The sequence below is a fragment of the Vanessa cardui genome, chromosome 16, assembly GCF_905220365.1.
Source record: "Vanessa cardui chromosome 16, ilVanCard2.1, whole genome shotgun sequence".
Taxonomy (NCBI): Eukaryota; Metazoa; Arthropoda; class Insecta; order Lepidoptera; family Nymphalidae; genus Vanessa; species Vanessa cardui.
In genome coordinates, this window is record NC_061138.1 from 2570567 (window position 1) to 2578676 (window position 8110).

The 8110-nt window shown below is 38.1% G+C and overlaps 2 non-coding genes across 2 annotated transcripts; both read right to left on the reverse strand.

The window, feature by feature from the left end:
- Window positions 1-143: 143 nt before the first annotated feature.
- Window positions 144-216, reverse strand: Trnav-aac. The gene has a single exon. It is a non-coding gene; the product is annotated as a tRNA-Val (tRNA).
- Window positions 217-6080: 5864 nt separating this feature from the next.
- On the reverse strand, window positions 6081-6153 carry Trnav-aac. The gene has a single exon. It is a non-coding gene; the product is annotated as a tRNA-Val (tRNA).
- Between the last annotated feature and the right edge of the window lie 1957 nt (window positions 6154-8110).

An 8110-nucleotide genomic window follows, 5' to 3' on the forward strand; every position in this document is an offset into this window, starting at 1 on the left:
AAAAATTGCGTATTAGTAACGTATAATAACTTTTTTATCACGGATACTTACGGGAGTAAGAAGCTTAAGATTGAAAACTAATTAACATCGCTATGCAGTACAAAAATAAAAAAATCATGAAAAGTAATATTGTCAAAAACCAATGTTTCCGCCCGGGATCGAACCGGGGGCCTTCTGCGTGTTAGGCAGATGTGATAACCGCTACACCACGGAAACTACGTCAGAGATCGGTTAACTGATCTTCTCGTTAGAAATATATATTAATATATAAGTCGACTGTATTATATATTTTTCACTTAATATAGTTTTATAAAATTCACTTCAAAAGTGCTTGTAAAAGCCTACTCGACTGGTTTTACAAAATAATAATTTAAAAGTTACTGTTATAGATATTAACTTCTTGTATTTATTTAAACGTACAATGTAACCTTATCCGTTAGTTTCCTCAAAACGATTAAACTTTCGGTAACAATTAAATTTGACATAAAATTCACTTGGGAACTAAATAAGAACAAAGACACGAATTACGAGATGTTAGAGAAAATTCGGTATCATAGGAAGTAAATTATTCAAATGTCATTTACGTTTAAATTTAATAAAATTAATTATTCGATACAGATACTAGAAAACTGTGTTCGGTAATACGAGAATCTTTAAAACGATCATTTTAAATTTTCACTAGAAGGAAACACGATATATTCATGTCATTTTGGTGTTGTATTCACTTTATTTGCTAAAGGAAATTGTTTGACTCGTAAAACCTGTGAAGTTTTACCGTTTTCGATGTTTATAGCTTTTGTAGCTTTATTTTATAACTTTCCTGTTGAAACTGAAATGAATTGGACATTTTATTGACTTCAAAATTATGATTGACATGTCGAATGACGCAAATAAACAGAATATAAAAGTCACGCCCACTTTCAAAGAGAAAACAATAGCGAGTAATAAATAATTAATTCTTTCGTAGCTTTAATTATCCGGTCACATTTACCCTTGAAATAATTCAATCAAATCAAATCAAAATAAACTTCATTCAAGTAGGCTTTTACAAGCACTTTTGAATCGTCATTTTACAATTAAGTGAAGCTACCACCGGTTCGGAAAGTAGATTGTACCGAGAAGAACTGGCAAGAAACTCAGTAGTTACTCTTTTTTAACATTTAAAAAATACATATTCATGTTAATTAAATACAATTATTTGAATTAATATATCCTGCTTGGAAGCTACACACGCTACACACACACATGCTACCGTGACGTAAAGAGTTGTCAGGCAACGAGCGTCACCGCTACGCCACCTCTTTGCACGCTTGGAACGAACGTTTGGAGCCTGGGTTTGAACCCGCAATCATCGGTTAGAATGCACGCGTTCTAACTACTGGGCCATCTCTCATCTACTACATGATGGTGTATTGTATGTGGGTTCAATTTAATGGCAGCGCGAAACTATAAAAATAGTATGCTAATTAAACATTCGTTAGTCCGCAATAGCACAAGATATATTTACCCGTGCACGGAGTAAATGTACGCGGTACTGTGACTGTAATGAATGGAATTAAATAAGTAATTAACCGATATTGTTCAAATACAGTTGACGTGCATTGTTCATTTGGTGGTTTGGTAATATTTTATTATTATATAACGTTGGTTCTTTATATAAAGACAGATCCTTCGGTGGTATTCCTGCTATAAAGTTGAGTGAGCTAGCGTTTTTTTGTGTTATTGGTAGCGGACGAGCAGGAGGGTCATCTGATGGAAAGTGATTACCACCACCCGTGGACATCTGCAAAAATTAGGGTTTGCAGGTGCGTTGCCGGTCTTTAAGGAAAGAGTACGTTCTTTTCTTGAAGGTTCCCAAGTCGCATCGGTTCGGAGAAACCGCTGGCGTAAGCTGGTTCCAAACAGTGGTCGAGCAAGGCAGAAAATGTCTTAAAGTCACGCTGTTGTGTAGTAGTGTTGCTACAGGACATAGCATCTTAGTTTTAAGATTGTTGCGCATTTGAATATGAGAAATGTTTAAAAAACAATACCAGTTGTGACCAGTTACTATAAGATGGCCACTTTGACTCTCGAATCAAAAAAATAAATATACTATAATATTTGTTATATCAGATGAATAAAAGGAACTAAAGGATATTGGATACGACAAAATCAATACTATGTAAACATATTACTGGACGATGAAATGAAAGAAAAATGAATGCGGAAAAAGTTATACAAAAGGCAGTCTTATGTCATAAATAGCAATGTTTTCGAATAGCCTTAGGGCAAAGGTCAACATGTTATAATAAAATAGTTGTCTTATTAATCAAATAATACCTAATCTTTTGTAAAGATAATGTCATCAGTATTATTGTTGATACATTTGTTTATTTAAGGGGGTCTCTCGTAAATACGAGTTATTAATAGCGTTTAATTTGTCTTTCCTTTCACTGGTTCATTGCTGGGATAATGTGTAGCTTCGTGAATGTGAAGGATTAATATTTCATTCGTCGTCAATGACTATAGGGGTGGTGAGCACTTACCATCAAGCTAACTGTATTCGTCAGTTTGTCTAACTGCTCTATTGTTATTATTTTGTGTTAATTTTCAAATGTAAATATTACGGTGGAATTGCAGTAACTGAGCGAATATAGTCATAATATATTGCTTGTAATTTCTGACTCGATTGTGTGAAATATGGACCCCTTTTTGGGTAAAGGCCTCCTCCAGTTTTTTCCACGTCTCTCTGTCCTTGCTTACTGTTAGCCAGTCGCTCCCTGTGACATTGGTGATATCATCAGCCCACCGTTTTCTTGGTCTACCAACACTTCTCTTTCCCCCAGGGCCGTTCCATCTTGTGGTTTCAATAGTCCATCTTTTGTCAGTATATCGTGAGATATGTCCAGCCCACTTCCACTTAAGTGTGAGTGCATGTTTCAGAGCATCGTTGATTTTGGTTTTTTGTCTGATAGTTTCGTTCCTCACTTTATGTATTTTTCTGATTTTCAACATACTCCTTTCCATTGCTGTTTGGGTGGATTTGATTTTCTGCTTTGCTTTGTTTGTGAATACCCATGTTTCGCATCCATATAATAAGCATGGCAAGAGGCAAGTATCAAATACGATTTTTTTTAAATGCAATCCATAATGTCCTTTTAGAATTTCTTTCTGAGACCAAAATTTTTTCCATGTAACATTAATTCTCCTTGTTATTTCTTCTTCGTTGCTAGTCCTGTTGAATGATACTTGTTTACCCAGATATATATAGTCTTGGACATATTCTATGTAGTCTCCTTTTATTATGATAGGTCGCTCATAACTGTTAGTCATTATCTTTGTTTTATTTAAGTTCATTTCTAAACCAATTTTTGAGCTTTCATGATCCAGTGTCCTCATCATTTCTTCAATGTCCCTTGGAGTTTCAGCAATTATAGCTATGTCATCAGCGAATCTTAGGTGGTTTAGATATTTTCCGTTTACTAGCACCCCTTTGTTTGACCAGTCTAACTTTCGAAATATGGTTTCGAGTACCGCAATAAAGAGTTTCGGCGATAAAGGATCTCCCTGTCTGACACCTCTTTCTATTTTTATTACGTCACCTCTAGTTTCTAGTTTTATTCTACTTGTGCTATTTGTATAGATATTTTTTAAGATGTTGATGTATTTTTGGTGCACATTTGAGCATTGTAATGCATTCCAAATTGAGTAGTGGCTAATGCTATCAAATGCTTTGCTGTAATCTATGAAGGCCACATACAGGGGTCTATTAAATTCTTGGTGTTTTTCTATTATTTGTTCTAGCGTCTGTATGTGGTCCATTGTGCTGAAGCCTGATCTGAACCCAGCTTGCTCTGTTGGTTGCATTTTATCGATAGTTCCTGTTATTCTCGTTAAAAGTATAGATGAGAACAGCTTGTACATGCTCGAAAGTAGACTTATGGGTCTATAATTTCCCACGTCAGAGGGATTTCCTTTTTTAAAAATTAGAATTATGTCAGATGTGCGCCATTGTTCTGGTACGGTTTCAGTATCCATTATCATGTTAAATAATCTTGTTAGATGGTCGATTAAAATGGGTGCAGCTGATTTGAGAACTTCGTTGTATATTCCATCTGGACCGGGACTCTTCTCATCCTTTAACTTCTTGATATGTTCGTACACTTCTATGTCTTTGATTGGTTCTATGTACGATTTATTATTTTCGTTAGAATTGTTGGCTTCTATCTCGATATCATTTTTATTTCTTTTCCGGTATAGTTCCTTATAGAAGTTAGTTGCGTGTTTTAGAACATCTTTCCTTGAGTTGGTTTTTACTGAGTTTTGTTCTAGCTTATGAATCCATGTTTTGTGTGTGGAGAGCTCCTTGAAGGCTCTTTTTGTACTTCTAAATTTTTTTATATTTCTTGTGATAACTTCATGTCTATAGTTACTGTAGTCCTTCTTGATGGATCTGCTGGTTTCTTTGTATATTCTAGTAAGTTCAATTTTCATGTCTTTTGTTTTGTGTTTGTTGTGTATTAACTCGGTGCGTCTATTAATTAATTCAATTGTACTTCTACTGAATATTTTATGTCCTATTTTATGTCCTTCTGCTTGAGTTTTATTTTTCAACTTCAGACTTTCTGCTATACTTTTTTCTAGGAAATCGTAGTATATTTGAGTATCATCTGAGTTCATTTTATTGTTTCCTAGTTTTGTTTTTAGGCATGTTTTGTAACTTTCTATTTCTGCTTTTGACTTCGGTATCTTAGGTGGTGTTGTGTAGTTCTTTCTGCTCTTTGGTGGATGTTTTTGTAGTACCGTTGCTCTCACTAGTCTGTGATCAGAGGGAAAAGGAATATTACTTATTGTCTCCACGTTTAGTACTAGCTTGGGATTGTTTGTCATTATGTAATCGATTTCATTCTTTGTTTTTTGGTCAGGTGACATCCAAGTCCATCTGCGATTTTGTTTTTTCTTAAAAAATGTATTCATTATAGATAATTTATGTTCGAAAGCGTAGTTAATAAGGCGGTCACCTCTTGCGTTTCGTTCTCCAAAACCATGTTGACCTATGATGGGATATTCATTTGCTTTTGAGCAACCTATTTTCGCGTTGAAATCTCCCATTACTATGACTTGGTCATTAAATGCTAGTTCATGCGCTGATTCCATTTCATTGTAAAATTGTTCAATTTTATCTTCTGATGCTGTTTCGGTAGGTGCATATGCTTGGATTATTGATAAATTAAAATTTTCAAATTTTAGTTGTAAAAATGCTACTCTTTCCGAAATTCCTATGAAGTTAGCAATATTTTTCTTATATTTTTTCTTAATAAGAAATCCTACTCCGTGCAGACCTTTCGTTTGACCAATGTAGCAAAAAATATAATTTTGGTGCTCTTCTATATTACATCCCAATCTTCTGACTTCTGAGATTCCTAAGATATCGCAATTGACGTTTTTTAGGGCATAGTTTAGTTCAAGGTATCTTTCTGTTGATAATAAGGATCTTACATTAAATGTGCACACTTTTAGAGTTGATGCTTTGCATGTATCTTTTGCATTTGATGGAGGGTAGTGGTCTAATTCCCCACGAGGACCAGTCGGCTTGGGGAATGTTTTTTTACTAATTTTATTTGGTACTTTATTGGTAGTTTTACTGTTCCGGCGGCTGATGATTTTATCCTATGCTTCTGGTTCGGACGGGTGATTACCAATAGGAAGGGAGTTGCTTCTATTCCTCATCAAATCGAATGCATTGCGTCTGTTTGCTTTGGTTGTTTGTTGTTTACGGGGTTGTTCAGATATGCTTGGCGAGGCGGGGGAGTCTCTTTTGCGTTTCACGTTTCCTGATTTGCCGTCTTTGACGATTATATTGAAATATGGAATAAATGGCTTTATTATTATTATTATTATTAATTTCTGACTCGACAAAGGCAATGATCCTTTGTTTCGAAGAGAGAACCGATTACGTATTAGTAACGTATAATAACTGCTTTATCACGGTTTCTTACGGGAGTAAGAAGCTTAAGATTGAAAAGTCATTAACATTGCTATGCAGTACCCAAATAAAAACCATATGAAAAGTAATATTTAGCTTTAATTGTCAAAAACAATGTTTCCGCCCGGGATCGAACCGGGGGCCTTGTGCGTGTTAGGCAGATGTGATAACCGCTACATCACGGAAACTTCGAAAGTGAATGTCTTAAATTTAAAAATCATTGAAACATTGCTACGCATATCACAAATAAATAAAAAAGTGATAAGCTTCGATATTCAAAAGTTCTGTTTCCGCCCGAGGTCGAACCGGGGGCCTTTTGCGTGTTAGGCAGATGATAACCGCTACACCACCTTGCCTTTGTAGTTCGTAACAGATAAGTTCGTAGCTTAGCGTAGCACATTGTAGTGGATTGTAATTCGCTACCTAACGACTTGTTTGACGATTGCCCAATGCACCGGAATGGTTTTTTAATAATAACATGTTGAAATTAATACTAACTGTTATTAAGTGACTTACTTTTGACTTAAAGTCCTATGACCCCTAGATGGGGCAGAGGGCGTCCACAGAGGTTCTCCATCTCGATCTGTCTTGAGCTTCATGCTTCATCTCGCTCCACGTCATACCGATGCTCGCCACTTCAGCTATCACAGTGCGACGCCAGGTTTGACGAGGACGGCCACGCTTCCTCTTCCCCTGAGGATTCCAATCCAAGGCTTGCTTGGGAAGTGTGTGGCCAATCCAACCCCATTTGCGGCGTTTAATCTGTCGATCAATGGGGCTTTCGCGGCATTTCTCCAACAGTTCTGAGTTGGAGATGGTCTCGGGCCAGTAAATTCCGAGAATGCGGCGCAAACATCGGTTGACAAAGACCTGGATTTGGCGTGAGATGACTTTTGTGACCTTCCACGTCTCGCACTCGTAAAGCAGTACGGCTTAGACATTGGACCCGAAGATTTTGAGCTTGATCCTTAGGGTCAGCTTTCGTGACTGCCAAACAGGTCTCAACTGCGCGAAAGTAGCTCGGGCTTTGGCGATCCGTGAGGCGATGTCCTCCTCACATCCCCCCGTTTCCGACACGACGCTCCCGAGGTAAGTAAATTGGTGGACGCGTTCCACCACCTCTGTGCCAATCAGCAACGGTGAGTTGTTCTTCACACCAGATCGCATTTCTTTGGTTTTCCGGGTATTTATCTTCAGTCCTGTCTTTGCTGCTTCCTGCCGTAGATCATCTAACTTTGCTTGCATGTCGGCGTGGGTGTGACTCAGCAGGCAGAGATCGTCGGCATAGTCCAAATCCTCTAAGATATTGGATAATCTCCATTCTATCCCGCGTCGCCGTTTATCTGTGATGCGAAGCATTATCCCGTCAAGGACGACCAAGAAAAGAAGAGGCGATAGGAGGCAGCCTTGGCGGACACCTGCATGCACTGTAATGTCTTCCGAAATGAGGTCGTCGTGAGTAACTCTGCAGGAATATTTTCTATAAATACTCTCCAACAAGCGCACAATCTTCGGAGGCACCCCGATGTCCAGTAGACGAGACCAGATGCTTGACCACTTCAGCGTATTGAAGGCTTTTTCGAAGTCAACAAATGTAAGATAAATCTCTCTCTGCCATTCTGATGCCTGTTGTAGTATGATACGCAGAGTGTTGATCTGGTCTGTACAAGAGCGATTTGACCGGAAACCAGCCTGCTCCCTGCGGAGGAGAAGATCTACAGCCTTTAGCAACCTGCCCAGGATGATCTTGCAGAAAACTTTGGTGGGGATTGAGAGCAATCTAATACCTCTCCAGTTGTCACACTCACTAAGATCTCCTTTCTTTGGTACTGTTATAATAAGACCTTTGTTCCAATCATCCGGGAGCTCTTCTGAAGTCCAAATCTTCTCGATTAGAGGCGTCAGAACATTGACTATGGAGGTCAAGTCTGCTTGTAGCATTTCCGCTGTGATCAAGTCAAGCCCTGGCGCCTTGCCGGTCTTCAGAGAGAGGACTGCTTTTGCCACCTCTGATGGTGATGGTGGTTCCGTATCAATGTCGAGTAGTTGAGGTTGTGGACTAACATTTATCGCGTCAGGTGTCGATGTTGCAGATAAGCGGAAGACCTCCTCAAAGTGTTCACGCCAACGCAGCAGCTGCCCTTC